Source organism: Cervus elaphus, chromosome 20, assembly GCF_910594005.1.
Source record: "Cervus elaphus chromosome 20, mCerEla1.1, whole genome shotgun sequence".
NCBI classification, from domain to species: domain Eukaryota; kingdom Metazoa; phylum Chordata; class Mammalia; order Artiodactyla; family Cervidae; genus Cervus; species Cervus elaphus.
Window position 1 is genome coordinate 43,758,999 of NC_057834.1, and position 14,144 is coordinate 43,773,142.

Below are 14,144 nucleotides of genomic sequence, written 5' to 3' on the forward strand. Positions count from 1 at the left end.
ATTGATCACACTATGCATTGTAAACACTAAGTGATAGAGCAATTGCTCTTCCAGGACTTGTCGCTATAGAAGACCTTGTTAAGGGGCCAACGATGTGTGTACAAGGATAACTACAGCATTATTTGTAACCCTGAAAGCATATGGAAAGAGTTAAATAGTTTTAACAGTAGGTGCCAAAAAAAAAAAAAAAAGACTAGTAACTCCCTCGTTAAAAGCAATTCAGAAAGTAACTATGACATCTCAGGAATGTCCAGGGGACATATTTTCCAGGTGAGTTCTATCCAGCTCGGTGATGGCCTTCCGATCCCGCCTTATGTCCCTGTGAGGTGGACAGGAAACAGGAGCCAAGAGGGTAAGAGTGAAGGAGCCTTTCCCGCCTTTACAGTAGAGGATGGGCAGAAAAGAAAGAACCAAAAAGCTTTCACGTTTTAGAAAGGTGTAAAGCGAAAGGCGTCCCTGGGTGGGCTCGAACCACCAACCTTTCGGTTAACAGCCGAACGCGCTAACCGATTGCGCCACAGAGACTACCGAGTGTCCAGTGCCTCTCAAAGCCGTAGAGAAGAAACAGCCGTTCCACCCCAGGCGGAGCCACACGCCTTTCCCCGGCCTGCTATACCCTCTCAAACCCTCGGACAACCCGAGAACTGACTTCGACGCACCGCGTTGCTTCTCGTGGGGAAACGGCAGTCGGGCGATTCCGAGGCCAGAAGGGCAGCGGTTCGTCCCCGCCGCGCCTGGCTCCTCACCCGCCGCAGATGCAGCGCCCCCGAGACGCCCCGGGCCTGAGCCGAGGGGGGCCCGAGGGAAGCTGAACCCGCGGTGGGCCCTGTGACGGCTCTCCGATTGCTTCGCGGGCGCTGCCCTCCCTGCGCTGGTCCGCGGTCGCTGGCGCGGGAGCCGGAACCAGGGGGTGCGGGGGGTCGGTCCGAAGGGACGAACGCGACGAGCCGGGAAAGAAGCCGGCGAGGTGGGGACCAGGATGAGGAGACTTCCCTGGAGGTCTGTGCAGAGGCACGTGCCTGATTCTGGGAGGCAAGACTTGGCTTCTGTTTTGATTTAGTCAGCATGTATCAAAATTGAGAGGAAGGGACTGGAAAACAGGGCGGGGATGGAAGAAAGTCTATGAATACCTGTTGCCGTCCAGCAACAGCGCAGTGACTGGAATGAATTTACGTCCGCCTGGTAAGAGCAAGGGCTGCGACGGCAGCAGGAGCCGTGGCGCGCCGTGATCATATAGTGGTTAGTACTCTGCGTTGTGGCCGCAGCAACCTCGGTTCGAATCCGAGTCACGGCACTCTCACCCGTCGCCCCTGACGGCTGCCGCCTTTTTACCTCGCCTGGAAACTTGCACAATTGTAACCCACAGAGTACTCATCTCAACGTTCTCATCCCTGGTCTGAGCAGAAGGAAACTGAAGGCGGCGATTTCTCCTTCCGCGCTGCTGTGGATATAGGGAGCCCAGCAAGGAGCCTCCTGTGCTGTACTTGGTGGAACGCCTAGTTTCTTTGTTACTCAAGACGGGCAGGAGAAAGACCCGATAAAATCTGTGTCAGATAAGCGACTCCTCCTCCCTAGACTTGTTTTGCCGATTTCGTCTGGGCTCCTGGGAATCCCTGCTCCGAGGACGTTTTCAATCCTTGGCCATTGTTCCCTGGCCAGTCATCATACTGACCTCTCTAGTGCCCTTCGTTTTACACCCTCAAGGATCTTAACTGCCTGTCGGCAGCCACTCACTAGATAAATGGTATCCATCAGGACGGGACTACGGGAGGAACTTAACAATCACCGCTTATAAATGATGAAGAACCGTGACTACAGCACCCTCTGCTCTGACAACCAACTAGTGGAAACAGCGAACATGTGATTCTTCTGCCTGACTACAGCTTTGCTGGCAACAGACAGGAAAGCTATACTGAGAGCAGGACCCAAAGCAGGGAGTTTGGGTCAATCACAAATGGAGATCAGACTTGAAGATTCCCTGAGTAAAGGAAACTGTTTAATTGTGCGAGGAAAAGCTCCCTTTGCTTATTTTGCAAAATGAACAAAACCTACCTTGTGCCATTCTTGTTTATGCCTCTGAAAACCAAACCAAACCAAACCAAACAAAATTGTTCGCCCAAATTGGTAGAAAGCAACCACTTTTCACCAAGTCCCTATCACAAGGAAGACTGTAATTTATTGATACAACTAATCATTGGTGAAGAATAAACAGCCACTACCTCCTCACTGTATAAGCTGCTTTATACCAGGACACCTCTGAGCGTCCTTCCATAATTTGTTAGAACACTCCCTCTTCCTGAACCATCTTTTTGGGCACTGTCAACCTTTACTAATTGCTGTTTTGGTGACCTGGTGGTTTTACTTCTGCTGTATATGGACTTTGACAGTGCCTCAATATTTTTGTCTATCAGACTGGGCCAGCAAGGGAACTCTCAGCCCTACTGTTATTTTCCCCTTTGCCTGGATTTAGTGACTACTCAATCAGCAATGAGGAATCATTAAAATCATTGTCATTGGCCTCTGATTTATTTGTTAACATTTACTGTCCAGACTCCTTTCATTTGTATATTTGCCTCTTCTAGAATGTCATGGAAATGGGATCATAGTGCAAATACTGTTTTTTCACACCTCTTTATCTGCATAGTCTCTCTGACTTTATCCATTGTTGAGTCAGGCAGATTTCATTTCTCTTTCATTGTTGAGATATGTTCCATGGCAGTAACACAGCACAGTCTGTTTACCATTCACTCGATAGAGAACATTTGAGCTGTTTCCAGTATTGGCTATTGTGAATGAAGCTGCTTTGAACATTCTCTTCACAAGAGATTTTGTAGACATAGGTTTTCATTTCTCTTGGAAAAAAACCTAGGTTAATAGGCAATATTGCTGGTACCAAAGAGTAGTATATACTCAATGTCATGAAACATTAAAGCTTTTACCAGAGCAGTTGTACCATTTTATATTACCCCCAACAATATGAATGAGAGTTGTGGTTATTCCATTTCTTTGCAATATTGTTGGTGTTTCTCCTCCTTATAATTTTAGCCATGCTACTAAAAGAGTAGTGGTATCTCAATGTGGTTTTGATGTCCTTTTCTCTGGCAGCTACAAATAATGAGCACTCCTTGTATCCTTTATTGGCCATGTGCGTATCTTCTGAAGTACCTGTTCATATCTTTTACCCATCTGAAAAAAAAAAGTTGGTTGATTGTTCTTTTTAAAAAAATTATTATTGAGTTGGAGAAGGACATTATACATTATAATAATGGGGAGGTGGGGTTGTAAGCTATGTTTTGTAAATATTTTCTTCTTGTCTGTAGCTTGCTTTTCCACTTCAGTGGCATCTTTGGCTGAGAAGACATGGTTAACATTGATGATATCTAATGTATCATTTGTCTTTGTTTTATATTCTTTGTGTCCTGGTTAATAAATCTTTGCCTACCACCAAATCACGAAGTATCCTCAAAATGCCTTCTATGTCTTGGTCTACGATGCACCTCAGACTAATCCTTGTCTGTGAGACAGAAATAAACTGCCCTGTCCCCAATATTGAACCGATTTCCTTTCCCCATTGAACTGCTTTTCTTGAAAATCCATTCACTTCCTGAGCTATGGGTCAGTTTCAAGTCCGTCAACTCAGTCCATTTTGTAATTCTGTACTTTGATGCCACTTGCACTTTGTTGGTCTATAGGGGGTCGTGGTAACTCTTCTAGTCAGATAGAGCAACAAGTTTTCCTGTTCTGTTCATTTCCACACCAAATGATACATTTTACAACATGTAATAACTCATGTAACCATCACCCAGGCCAAGATATGTTACTTCCTCTTCTGCTTTCCCTTTGGGACACAGGCCCTCCCTCACATGTACTGGCTGCCCCCTTGTGGCCAAAGACCCTCTATTGCTCCCTCTTTGGAGAACAAAGTCCCAGTTACCTGCAGCGCTGAAGAACCTGCAGGAACGTGTCAAAGCACTCTGCACTTCCAGATGATGGGGCAGGTAGGTTGAGGGGTGGTGGTGGTGAAGGAGGTGAGGAGGCAGCGGGAAGTCAGCTCAGTTTTTAGTCCTTTGATGAAGAGGAAATTGTGCCTAGGGAAGTTCAAATACTACCAAGTGGAAAGACTGGGGATTGCCTACTCACTGGTACCCAGGCCATACTTGTCTGCTTTGTCTACTTGGGTAGACTGGACAAGGGGACTCCATTGCCCTTCACCAGCCAGGGGGATGTTTCAGAGGTGGTGGACTTCAATGGTAACTCTAGATCCTGAAACCTCATAGGATTTTTCTTCACTTTCCCTTTGATCTCTCTTCTGCCTACCCAAAAAGAGAGGATTCACTGCCTTTCTTTCTCAGTCAGGACACTTTTGGGGTCCCTTGGGGACAGGACTGAAGTGGGTATCTGGTTTCCCCTAAATGTCACTCCTGGTTTGGGTGTCTCAGGAGCTCAGGCTGACCCAGTATCAACTCCCAATGGGCGGGACCCCTGAGAGACCAGAGGCTGCAAAGCAGGAGGCTGGAAGTGTCGCCCCACATGTCGGACACCACATTTAAACCCTATTCATCCCTGTGCACCTCCTCCTCAGGGAAGCCTAGGGCAGCCCAAATAAAGTGGCCCCAAAGCTTCTCTGCAGGCTGAACTCAAAGAGACCTGAAATTCCAGATGGGGGCGAGAGGACCCTCATTGAGCAGACCCGACATCTGGCTGCACTTGGCAGGCAGGCTCAAAGAGGTTGATTTCAAGGATGGAGACAAAGAAAAGTCTTCATGGCAGAAAACCCCAGGATCTAGAGATCAAAAACTTCAATCCTAACGTCTAGATGAGCAGGGGGCTGAGTTGAAAACACCGCTGCACCCTGACCAGGACAGTCATCTGCCCAAATTCAGAGGCCAGGAACAGGAGACACTGGGCACATTGCTGGTTCTCTCTGGGCTCCCACCCTCACTACCTGCCCACACTGTGACACTAGGCCCTGTGTGGAGACATCTTTTACTTTGTAAGACTGGGGGAAGGGGGATGGAAAGTTTCCACTGGCGTCTAGATGGAGGAAGGGTGAGAGGGGAGGTCTCTAAATATGCTTCGGTCCTCAGGCAGACCGCTATCCCATGAAGAATGATCCCATCCAAAATATCAACACTGCAGAAGTTGAGAAACCCTGGTGTAGATCAATATCCACATACTTGAGAGTCGAGAAAACACCAATTCCTGAGTAACTGGATGTGGGGTCTGAGGAAAACTGGTGGCAGAGAAAACTACAAGATTTTTGACCTGTGTATAGAGAAGGATGGAGTTGGCATGGACTAAGGTGGGAAAACTATAGGTGCAGCAGGTTGTAGGGGGAACTCATCCTCTGGGATTTTTCCCAGCAAGAACACTGGAGTGGGTTGCCAACTCTTTCTCCAGGCAGTCTTCCTGGGTACAGGAATCAAACCCATGCCGCCTGTGTCTTCAACATTGCAGGCAAATTGTTTACCCACTGAGGCATCAGGGAACCCTGTAGTGGGGAAGATCTGTTTTCAAATGGCACTCGGGTCCTCCAGCCCATTGCACGGAAGAGCCAAGCAACTGACCACGTGGTGGCAAAGGAAAGTACCCCTTTCACTGCAGGGTTCTCAGCAAGGAGAACAGGCCGCTGATGCTCAAAAGACCCCAAGTCACGGATGGCTTTCAGGCAAGTGTCAATACAGACAGTGTGGAGGAGAGGGTGCCAGGGTGTCTGATCAGCTCCCTGATCAGACTGTAGTCCTCTGACTGCTTGATGGTGAGGTAGCAAGGTGAAGTTTCTGGAATCAACATCATCATAATGACCCTCTAACCTCTACTGGGTCTATGTGCTTGTTGTGGTCAGCAGTTTCCATCTGGGTTCTGTGAAAACAACCTCAGAACAGGCATCAAACATTGTCATCTATGTCCTAAAGGGAGAAACTTCAGGTCCTGTGATGCTGCTATGTGACTCATTTATTGTGAAAATTGTTAGCAGTCCTCCTACCCGACTGCTGCTCTTTGTCTCTGCATGTTCTCACTCCTCTCAAAACTAATTCTTGAGCCAGACTTCTGGCAACTCAGGGATGGCTCAGGAGACAGGAATTTTTCTCCACGAGGAACTGGGGAACACTGAGGTATGGGTGAACCGAGAAAGCCATTTCAGGGATTGCTGGACTTTGGACCCAGACTCCAGATCGCAGTCTTTGAGCCAGACTCCCGAGAGCTTTCCGTTCAAGCCCTCTCCGTTGCTGCACCCGCCCGAGTCCTTCTGGACCTTGGAGATGCGGGCTCTCCGTGAGCGGTCCCTGTCCCGGGCACAACGCCTCCCGCCTCCTCCGGGCCCCTGGCCGCCGCTCCAGCTCCCCGGGCCCCAGCGACCTTCTATGCTATTCACTCCCGGGCACCTCGCTAAGGCGGGTCACCAGTCCAGTTCTGAGGTGCGGCCGGAATGAGGCAACTTGCTCCTGACTTGGGGACCAGGCGGGACTCGGGGGCGCTGGGTGCCTCACCGGCAGGTGCCTTTTCTGGGGGAAGAAGGGAAGGGATGGCCTTTGGAAAGGATTTCTGGAAGTGAGGGCGAAGGCTCAAGACCTTGGAGAAGGCGCAAGACCTCCCCCGGGGAGAAAGGAAAACGGTGATTGTAGTCAGAGCCAAGGTGCTCGCTTCAGCAGCACATATACTAAAAATAATAGTCAGAGGCAAGAAGAAGGGTGTCTGCGCCGGGCCTCCCTGGTGGTCTAGTGGCTAGGATTCGGCGCTTTCACCGCCGCGGCCCGGGTTCGATTCCCGGTCAGGGAAGCCTTTTGTGCATCCCCTGATTCACCGTATCGAGAAAAACTACAGTCGCGGATCCTCTCACCAGATGAAAGCAGCTTGTCAATTATGCGAGTGGAGTCGGTAGATAAGACGCTGCTGGGTCGGAGGGTCGGGCGGAGTGGGCAGTCGGCGCCGTTCCTTGAACAGCTTTGCGGAGTGCGGTTTGGGAGAAGAGCGCGGGCCGGGGGGAGAGCAGGGTGTTGACCGTGAGTATCGGTGGAGGGATGGGAGGCTGCACCGTGCCTGCGGGCGGTGGGCTCACACTTAACCGGGCACCGGAGAGACTGTGGCTACGAAGGTAGTCCTTCTCAGAATGAGGCTCGTCTATTGCACTCGGGACCTCCAGATGCCGGGATCTCCTCTACTGCGAACCGCCTTCGTGCTCTCCGCCGATATCCCGCGGTTCATGACAGGCGACATGTCTTCCGTGGTGCCTCGCTGTGCTCCGCTCCCCAGATCCAGAGCGGGAGGCTCACCCCCAGCCAGCGCGCCGCTGCTTGGAAATAGGGTCTGCACCCCCATCTGCCCGCTTTCCTATTTCGTGACCAAAGCGTCTGGATGTGTCCTGCGTCTTGAGGCACGCCTCCGGTCTGTCCGCAAGTGCCAGACGTGCCTTCTCCCGCAGCCTGCAGCCGGCCACGCGCTTGTGGGTGCGCGCGCCTGGGCCCCACCCGCCGGGCTCCGCACTGGAACGGGCGGTCCCTGCAGGCTGGCCCGGAGGGCATCTGCCGGGGAAAGGCCGCGCGGCCCCGGTGCCGGGAAAGCGCGGGAGCATCGCTCGGAAGCCTCGCGCTCCACAGTCCCTTTGGGGCCAGGTCAGAAGGAGGCACCCCTTCCAGGAATGCGGAGGTCCGAGACCTCCCTCCGCCAGGAGGCTCCCGGGGCCGGCGCGCAGTATCCCTGGCCCGGCCTAGCCAACTCCCCACCGGCTAGCCCACCCCCCTTCTCCTCTTCCACCCCAGCCGTGTTCCTGCGGAGAGTCAGCGCTCCCTCCACGAGCCCCTCGCCCGTCGGCCGCGCAACCCCCAGATATCACCTAGCCGCCTCTCCGGTGCCTGCGGAGGGACTTGGATCTCTATTTTCCTACAACCGGAGGAGCGAGAACGTGCGGACTCAGGCGGCAACCCGTTCCCTTGCCGGCTCTCTGCGCTCTGCCCATCGAGGGGCCTAGCTCAGGACCCTGGGTCTTCCGCGGTCCAGGGAGCCGGCCACGCTGGGCCGGCTCTCCCACTGCTCCTCAAGAAAGAGCAGCAATGTCCTGCGGGGTCCAGAAGAGGCACCCGGGAAATCATCCAGCACAAGCCGGGACACTGCGCAATGGAGCCCTTCGGAGCAACGCTTCGGTCGGCGCGTCCTTCCCTCCGAGGGCTTCGGGCAGACAAGAATCACCCAGGACGATGAGCTCTCCACTGTCCTGAGACCAGAGGAAAGGAGGGCATCTTCCAGGAGAGCAGCAGCACTGAAGCCTGTGGTCGCAGAGAGGCTTCCGGAGCCAGAGCGCCCTCCCGCCAGCAGAGCTATCCCCGGGCTGTAGAATCTCACCCGCCGAGTCCGCCTCCTCCCCTGCCCCTCCTTCTACACCTTCCCGCGTCTCCTACCCCCTCCGCCCGTCTTCGTTTTCTACCTTGGTGGTCTTCGAGTGCCTCGGGACCTCTCACCTCCGCCACAGATTGCTTATTTCCGGCAGTTCTAAGCTTCAAATAAGGAAATGTATGTAAGAGGGCAACGAACGCTCAACAATGGTGACCACCCCCCCCCCAACTTTTTTTAAAATCAGTAACATTATCTGAATTATCAGGATTGCCTCGTTTGTAACAATTACATTTTCATTGTCGGAATATACTGATGGACATTTAAACCTTACATGTTGAGTAATGAATCGGTTCTGCTATTTTCTTATGAATAATGATGTGCAGAAGAATATTTTTACACATACATCCTTGGCAATTCTGCAGGATAGAGACCGTTCTTTTATTTATCAGAGGACACTTGCAGGTAGAAAGACAGAAACTGGCCAGCGAAGTGGTGACTGGGAGGCACGCCAAGTGCTGCTCCCTCACAGCCCTGGGGCTCTGGGACAGTCCAGTCCCAGTTCCCACGACTCCTTAAGTATCTTCTGCTCAGGGCTGCCTTCGGATTACAGTCCCTTTTCTTACTCCTTGTCGGTAGAACCACGACCTAACTGGACTTGGCGCGGGGAGCAGGCAAAACCACGCAGTGAAAAGTCTGGGATGAAAAACTAAGACGAGCACGTTGCATTGGCCGGGAATCGAACCCGGGTCTCCCGCGTGGGAGGCGAGAATTCTACCACTGAACCACCAATGCCTCGGTTGTCTAGCTTTCTGACGGCCCTGGGGAAGGAATCTCCAAAGCGACTGCGACACCCTCGGCGGCGAAACAGGCTTACACCGCTCTGTTTGGAAGACAGAGTTCACAGACTGACAGGCACTCGAGGCAAAGGCTCGCCAAGAAGGGCTACAATCAGGCAACAGCGTAAATTGGGAACATTCAAATGAAAATATCAAAATATCGGCGTTATCAGCTCAGGCCACAACTCTGAAAAAGGCTCTTTATGACCATACCACAGACCCCTGCAGAAGAAACATCGGAAATCCAGCCAGATCCCTTGTTTATGACCCTACACCTTCAACTGGCAACCTCAGACTCTTAGAGGGTCTGAGAAAATTATCCAACTGGCTAGGTTAGGCAAGTGAAATTCTAATCCAGGTATGAAATAAGAAACAGAGGCAGAATCAGACTGTAATTAGAGGACGGAAAGGGCCAGAATCTAAATAGAGATAATGAAGAAATACACCGTTTTTCGGTATAAACAAGTGAGGCAGTCTTGTAAGCATTACAACAATAGTATGTGTCAGGTTTCTGAGGTGTTCAAAGCATTTCGATGGATAGGTGAAATGTCATAACTATTTAGAGATTAATTAATACTGTTTGTAACCAATGTTTGATTAAATGGAAGAATCTCATCTCCTAAACTGGAGTCTGTGTTGTGCTGAGTTTTAGCATTTGTGACTCTGAGATGCATATGGGGCATTCGTAGGCTTTGGTGTCTTGGTTGTATAAGGAACAGACTAAACTCTAGAAAAGTATTGACGGGTGAAATGTTAACATATAGGTCCTCTGATGAGACTGAAGTACAGAGTGATGTCTTTCCCTAATTTTCCCTGAGTTATTTACACTGAAGAAAGGAACCTGGTGTGGGGACTCCCCCACATGTTGGGACTTAGGAATCATTATGACTTTTTGAAAGATAGGAGCTGCAGATACGCGGTTATGGTTCTCTTGCTGAGAAAGCAAGCTAGGTGGAGGCTGAGTCATAAACTTGAGCTCAACAAGGAAACTGACCATCACCTCAACCTTGAAGAACTTTGGCTCTGTCTGCCCTCTGTCCAACACCAGGGTTCACACCACCTCTGGCCAACACGCTTTCATTTACCACCCACATCAACCAGATCTACTTGTATTCCCGCACCTCTTTCTAAACTGCAAACCTGCACTTTCAACTCACAACTCCTACTTCACAAGTCAATGCCTCCTATACGTCTGAGAGTCACAAATGCTCAAATGCAACACACCATCTAGTTCCCTTTCAGCATCACATACACCACCCTCTGCTTCAGCCCTCTAGGAGCAGACCCAGGCACAGCATCTTCCTAAGAGTAGTGGGCACTGTCTCCCAGTGTTTCCGTCAATCACCAGTACACACCCAAATCCATTCCCACCCTTACCTGGTGTGTTTACCCTCACCACCGGCCACCCTGTTGTCCAAACCAGATCTTGTTAGTCTCTTTTTATAAACTCTCATCCTCCTGGCACCAAAGTTTATGTCCAGTATAACCAACAGAGAATGCCTAACTAACTGGGTGTTTTTTGTTTTTTTCCTTCAGTTTTTCTCTGCCCCTCTACCGAACAGGCCTGTTCCAAAAAAAAAAAAAAGAAGTCCTTCCTGAGCCACTTTCTGCGGAGACCTAGTGCACCCCAAAAAGCCAACGCATTGGTGGTTCAGTGGTAGAATTCTCGCCTCCCACGCGGGAGACCCGGGTTCGATTCCCGGCCAATGCACATACTTTTTGATCCGCTCTCCTCTTTTCTATGGCCAATATCCTTAGGCTAGACAAGTCGTTTCCTACCTGGAATTTTACCAAGACCTGAGAACTCGGATCTACCTCACCAGGAAGGTCTGAGGCTCCATTCCTCAGCTTCTTGTGTCTCTGAAGGAATTGCTCCGACAAAGTATCCTTCTCCCTGGACCCCTAACACCTCTCCTGCTACAGCTACTGTCTTTCAGTGATCTTCATTTCTAGAAGACAGGATAAAAGTAACAACGGTTTTAGTTTGAAATCTTCCAAAATGCAGGGGTTCAGCAAACACACCTGGAGCTTAAAAGTATGTGAGGGCTGCAAAATTCCTGATGTCGAGAGCACTTTCTAAAACGTACGGTGAGCGGGTACCTGTTGCTGTTCTCTCTTTACGACCTTAGATGCTGGTGGAAACCTAAGTTTTGGGAGAGCAGGCCAGAAAACCCACGTGTATTGTGTATTGTCTAGGAATCGAACCCAGGCCTGCAGTGCAGGAGGCGACAATTCTACCACTGAACCACCTTTTGAGCTGGACTAGGTCTCCTCAGAAAGTGGCTCAGGAAGGACTTTTTTGGGGGGGCGGGGCGGGGGAACAGGCCTCTTCCATAGAGAGGCAGAGAAAAACTGAAGGGAAAACACACACACACACACACACACACACACACACACACACACACACACACACACACACACACACACACACACCACCTGGTTGGTTAGGCATTCTCTGTTGGTTATACTGGACAGAGCGGTGTAAGCGTTTCCCTGTCGAGGGTGTTGCAGTCGCTTTGGAAATTCTTTCCGGGAAAGCCCTCAGAAAGCATAACAAGCGGGGCATTGGTGGTTCAGTGGTAGAATTCTCGCCTCCCACGCGGGAGACCCGGGTTCGATTCCCGGCCAATGCAACGTGCTCGTCTTAGTTTTTCATCCCAGACTTTTCACTGCGTGGTTTTGCCTGCTCCCCGCGCCAAGTCCAGTTAGGTCGTGGTTCTACCGACAAGGAGTAAGAAAAGGGACTGTAATCCGAAGGCAGCCCTGAGCAGAAGATACTTAAGGAGTCGTGGGAACTGGGACTGGACTGTCCCAGAGCCCCAGGGCTGTGAGGGAGCAGCACTTGGCGTGCCTCCCAGTCACCACTTCGCTGGCCAGTTTCTGTCTTTCTACCTGCAAGTGTCCTCTGATAAATAAAAGAACGGTCTCTATCCTGCAGAATTGCCAAGGATGTATGTGTAAAAATATTCTTCTGCACATCATTATTCATAAGAAAATAGCAGAACCGATTCATTACTCAACATGTAAGGTTTAAATGTCCATCAGTATATTCCGACAATGAAAATGTAATTGTTACAAACGAGGCAATCCTGATAATTCAGATAATGTTACTGATTTTAAAAAAAGTTGGGGGGGGGGGGGTCACCATTGTTGAGCGTTCGTTGCCCTCTTACATACATTTCCTTATTTGAAGCTTAGAACTGCCGGAAATAAGCAATCTGTGGCGGAGGTGAGAGGTCCCGAGGCACTCGAAGACCACCAAGGTAGAAAACGAAGACGGGCGGAGGGGGTAGGAGACGCGGGAAGGTGTAGAAGGAGGGGCAGGGGAGGAGGCGGACTCGGCGGGTGAGATTCTACAGCCCGGGGATAGCTCTGCTGGCGGGAGGGCGCTCTGGCTCCGGAAGCCTCTCTGCGACCACAGGCTTCAGTGCTGCTGCTCTCCTGGAAGATGCCCTCCTTTCCTCTGGTCTCAGGACAGTGGAGAGCTCATCGTCCTGGGTGATTCTTGTCTGCCCGAAGCCCTCGGAGGGAAGGACGCGCCGACCGAAGCGTTGCTCCGAAGGGCTCCATTGCGCAGTGTCCCGGCTTGTGCTGGATGATTTCCCGGGTGCCTCTTCTGGACCCCGCAGGACATTGCTGCTCTTTCTTGAGGAGCAGTGGGAGAGCCGGCCCAGCGTGGCCGGCTCCCTGGACCGCGGAAGACCCAGGGTCCTGAGCTAGGCCCCTCGATGGGCAGAGCGCAGAGAGCCGGCAAGGGAACGGGTTGCCGCCTGAGTCCGCACGTTCTCGCTCCTCCGGTTGTAGGAAAATAGAGATCCAAGTCCCTCCGCAGGCACCGGAGAGGCGGCTAGGTGATATCTGGGGGTTGCGCGGCCGACGGGCGAGGGGCTCGTGGAGGGAGCGCTGACTCTCCGCAGGAACACGGCTGGGGTGGAAGAGGAGAAGGGGGGTGGGCTAGCCGGTGGGGAGTTGGCTAGGCCGGGCCAGGGATACTGCGCGCCGGCCCCGGGAGCCTCCTGGCGGAGGGAGGTCTCGGACCTCCGCATTCCTGGAAGGGGTGCCTCCTTCTGACCTGGCCCCAAAGGGACTGTGGAGCGCGAGGCTTCCGAGCGATGCTCCCGCGCTTTCCCGGCACCGGGGCCGCGCGGCCTTTCCCCGGCAGATGCCCTCCGGGCCAGCCTGCAGGGACCGCCCGTTCCAGTGCGGAGCCCGGCGGGTGGGGCCCAGGCGCGCGCACCCACAAGCGCGTGGCCGGCTGCAGGCTGCGGGAGAAGGCACGTCTGGCACTTGCGGACAGACCGGAGGCGTGCCTCAAGACGCAGGACACATCCAGACGCTTTGGTCACGAAATAGGAAAGCGGGCAGATGGGGGTGCAGACCCTATTTCCAAGCAGCGGCGCGCTGGCTGGGGGTGAGCCTCCCGCTCTGGATCTGGGGAGCGGAGCACAGCGAGGCACCACGGAAGACATGTCGCCTGTCATGAACCGCGGGATATCGGCGGAGAGCACGAAGGCGGTTCGCAGTAGAGGAGATCCCGGCATCTGGAGGTCCCGAGTGCAATAGACGAGCCTCATTCTGAGAAGGACTACCTTCGTAGCCACAGTCTCTCCGGTGCCCGGTTAAGTGTGAGCCCACCGCCCGCAGGCACGGTGCAGCCTCCCATCCCTCCACCGATACTCACGGTCAACACGCTGCTCTCCCCCCGGCCCGCGCTCTTCTCCCAAACCGCGCTCCGCAAAGCTGTTCAAGGAACGGCGCCGACTGCCCACTCCGCCCGACCCTCCGACCCAGCAGCGTCTTATCTACCGACTCCACTCGCATAATTGACAAGCTGCTTTCATCTGGTGAGAGGATCCGCGACTGTAGTTTTTCTCGATACGGTGAATCAGGGGATGCACAAAAGGCTTCCCTGACCGGGAATCGAACCCGGGCCGCGGCGGTGAAAGCGCCGAATCCTAGCCACTAGACCACCAGGGA

General features: G+C 52.4%; 6 non-coding genes across 6 annotated transcripts; 3 read left to right on the forward strand and 3 right to left on the reverse strand.

Moving 5' to 3' along the window:
• Window positions 1–451: 451 nt before the first annotated feature.
• Window positions 452–525, reverse strand: TRNAN-GUU. Its single transcript has one exon. It is a non-coding gene; the product is annotated as a tRNA-Asn (tRNA).
• Window positions 526–6,708: 6,183 nt separating this feature from the next.
• Window positions 6,709–6,780, forward strand: TRNAE-UUC. The gene has a single exon. It is a non-coding gene; the product is annotated as a tRNA-Glu (tRNA).
• Window positions 6,781–9,052: 2,272 nt separating this feature from the next.
• On the reverse strand, window positions 9,053–9,123 carry TRNAG-CCC. The gene has a single exon. It is a non-coding gene; the product is annotated as a tRNA-Gly (tRNA).
• A 1,684-nt stretch (window positions 9,124–10,807) lies between these two features.
• TRNAG-CCC lies at window positions 10,808–10,878 on the forward strand. Its single transcript has one exon. It is a non-coding gene; the product is annotated as a tRNA-Gly (tRNA).
• Window positions 10,879–11,729: 851 nt separating this feature from the next.
• Window positions 11,730–11,800, forward strand: TRNAG-CCC. Its single transcript has one exon. It is a non-coding gene; the product is annotated as a tRNA-Gly (tRNA).
• A 2,272-nt stretch (window positions 11,801–14,072) lies between these two features.
• TRNAE-UUC lies at window positions 14,073–14,144 on the reverse strand. The gene has a single exon. It is a non-coding gene; the product is annotated as a tRNA-Glu (tRNA).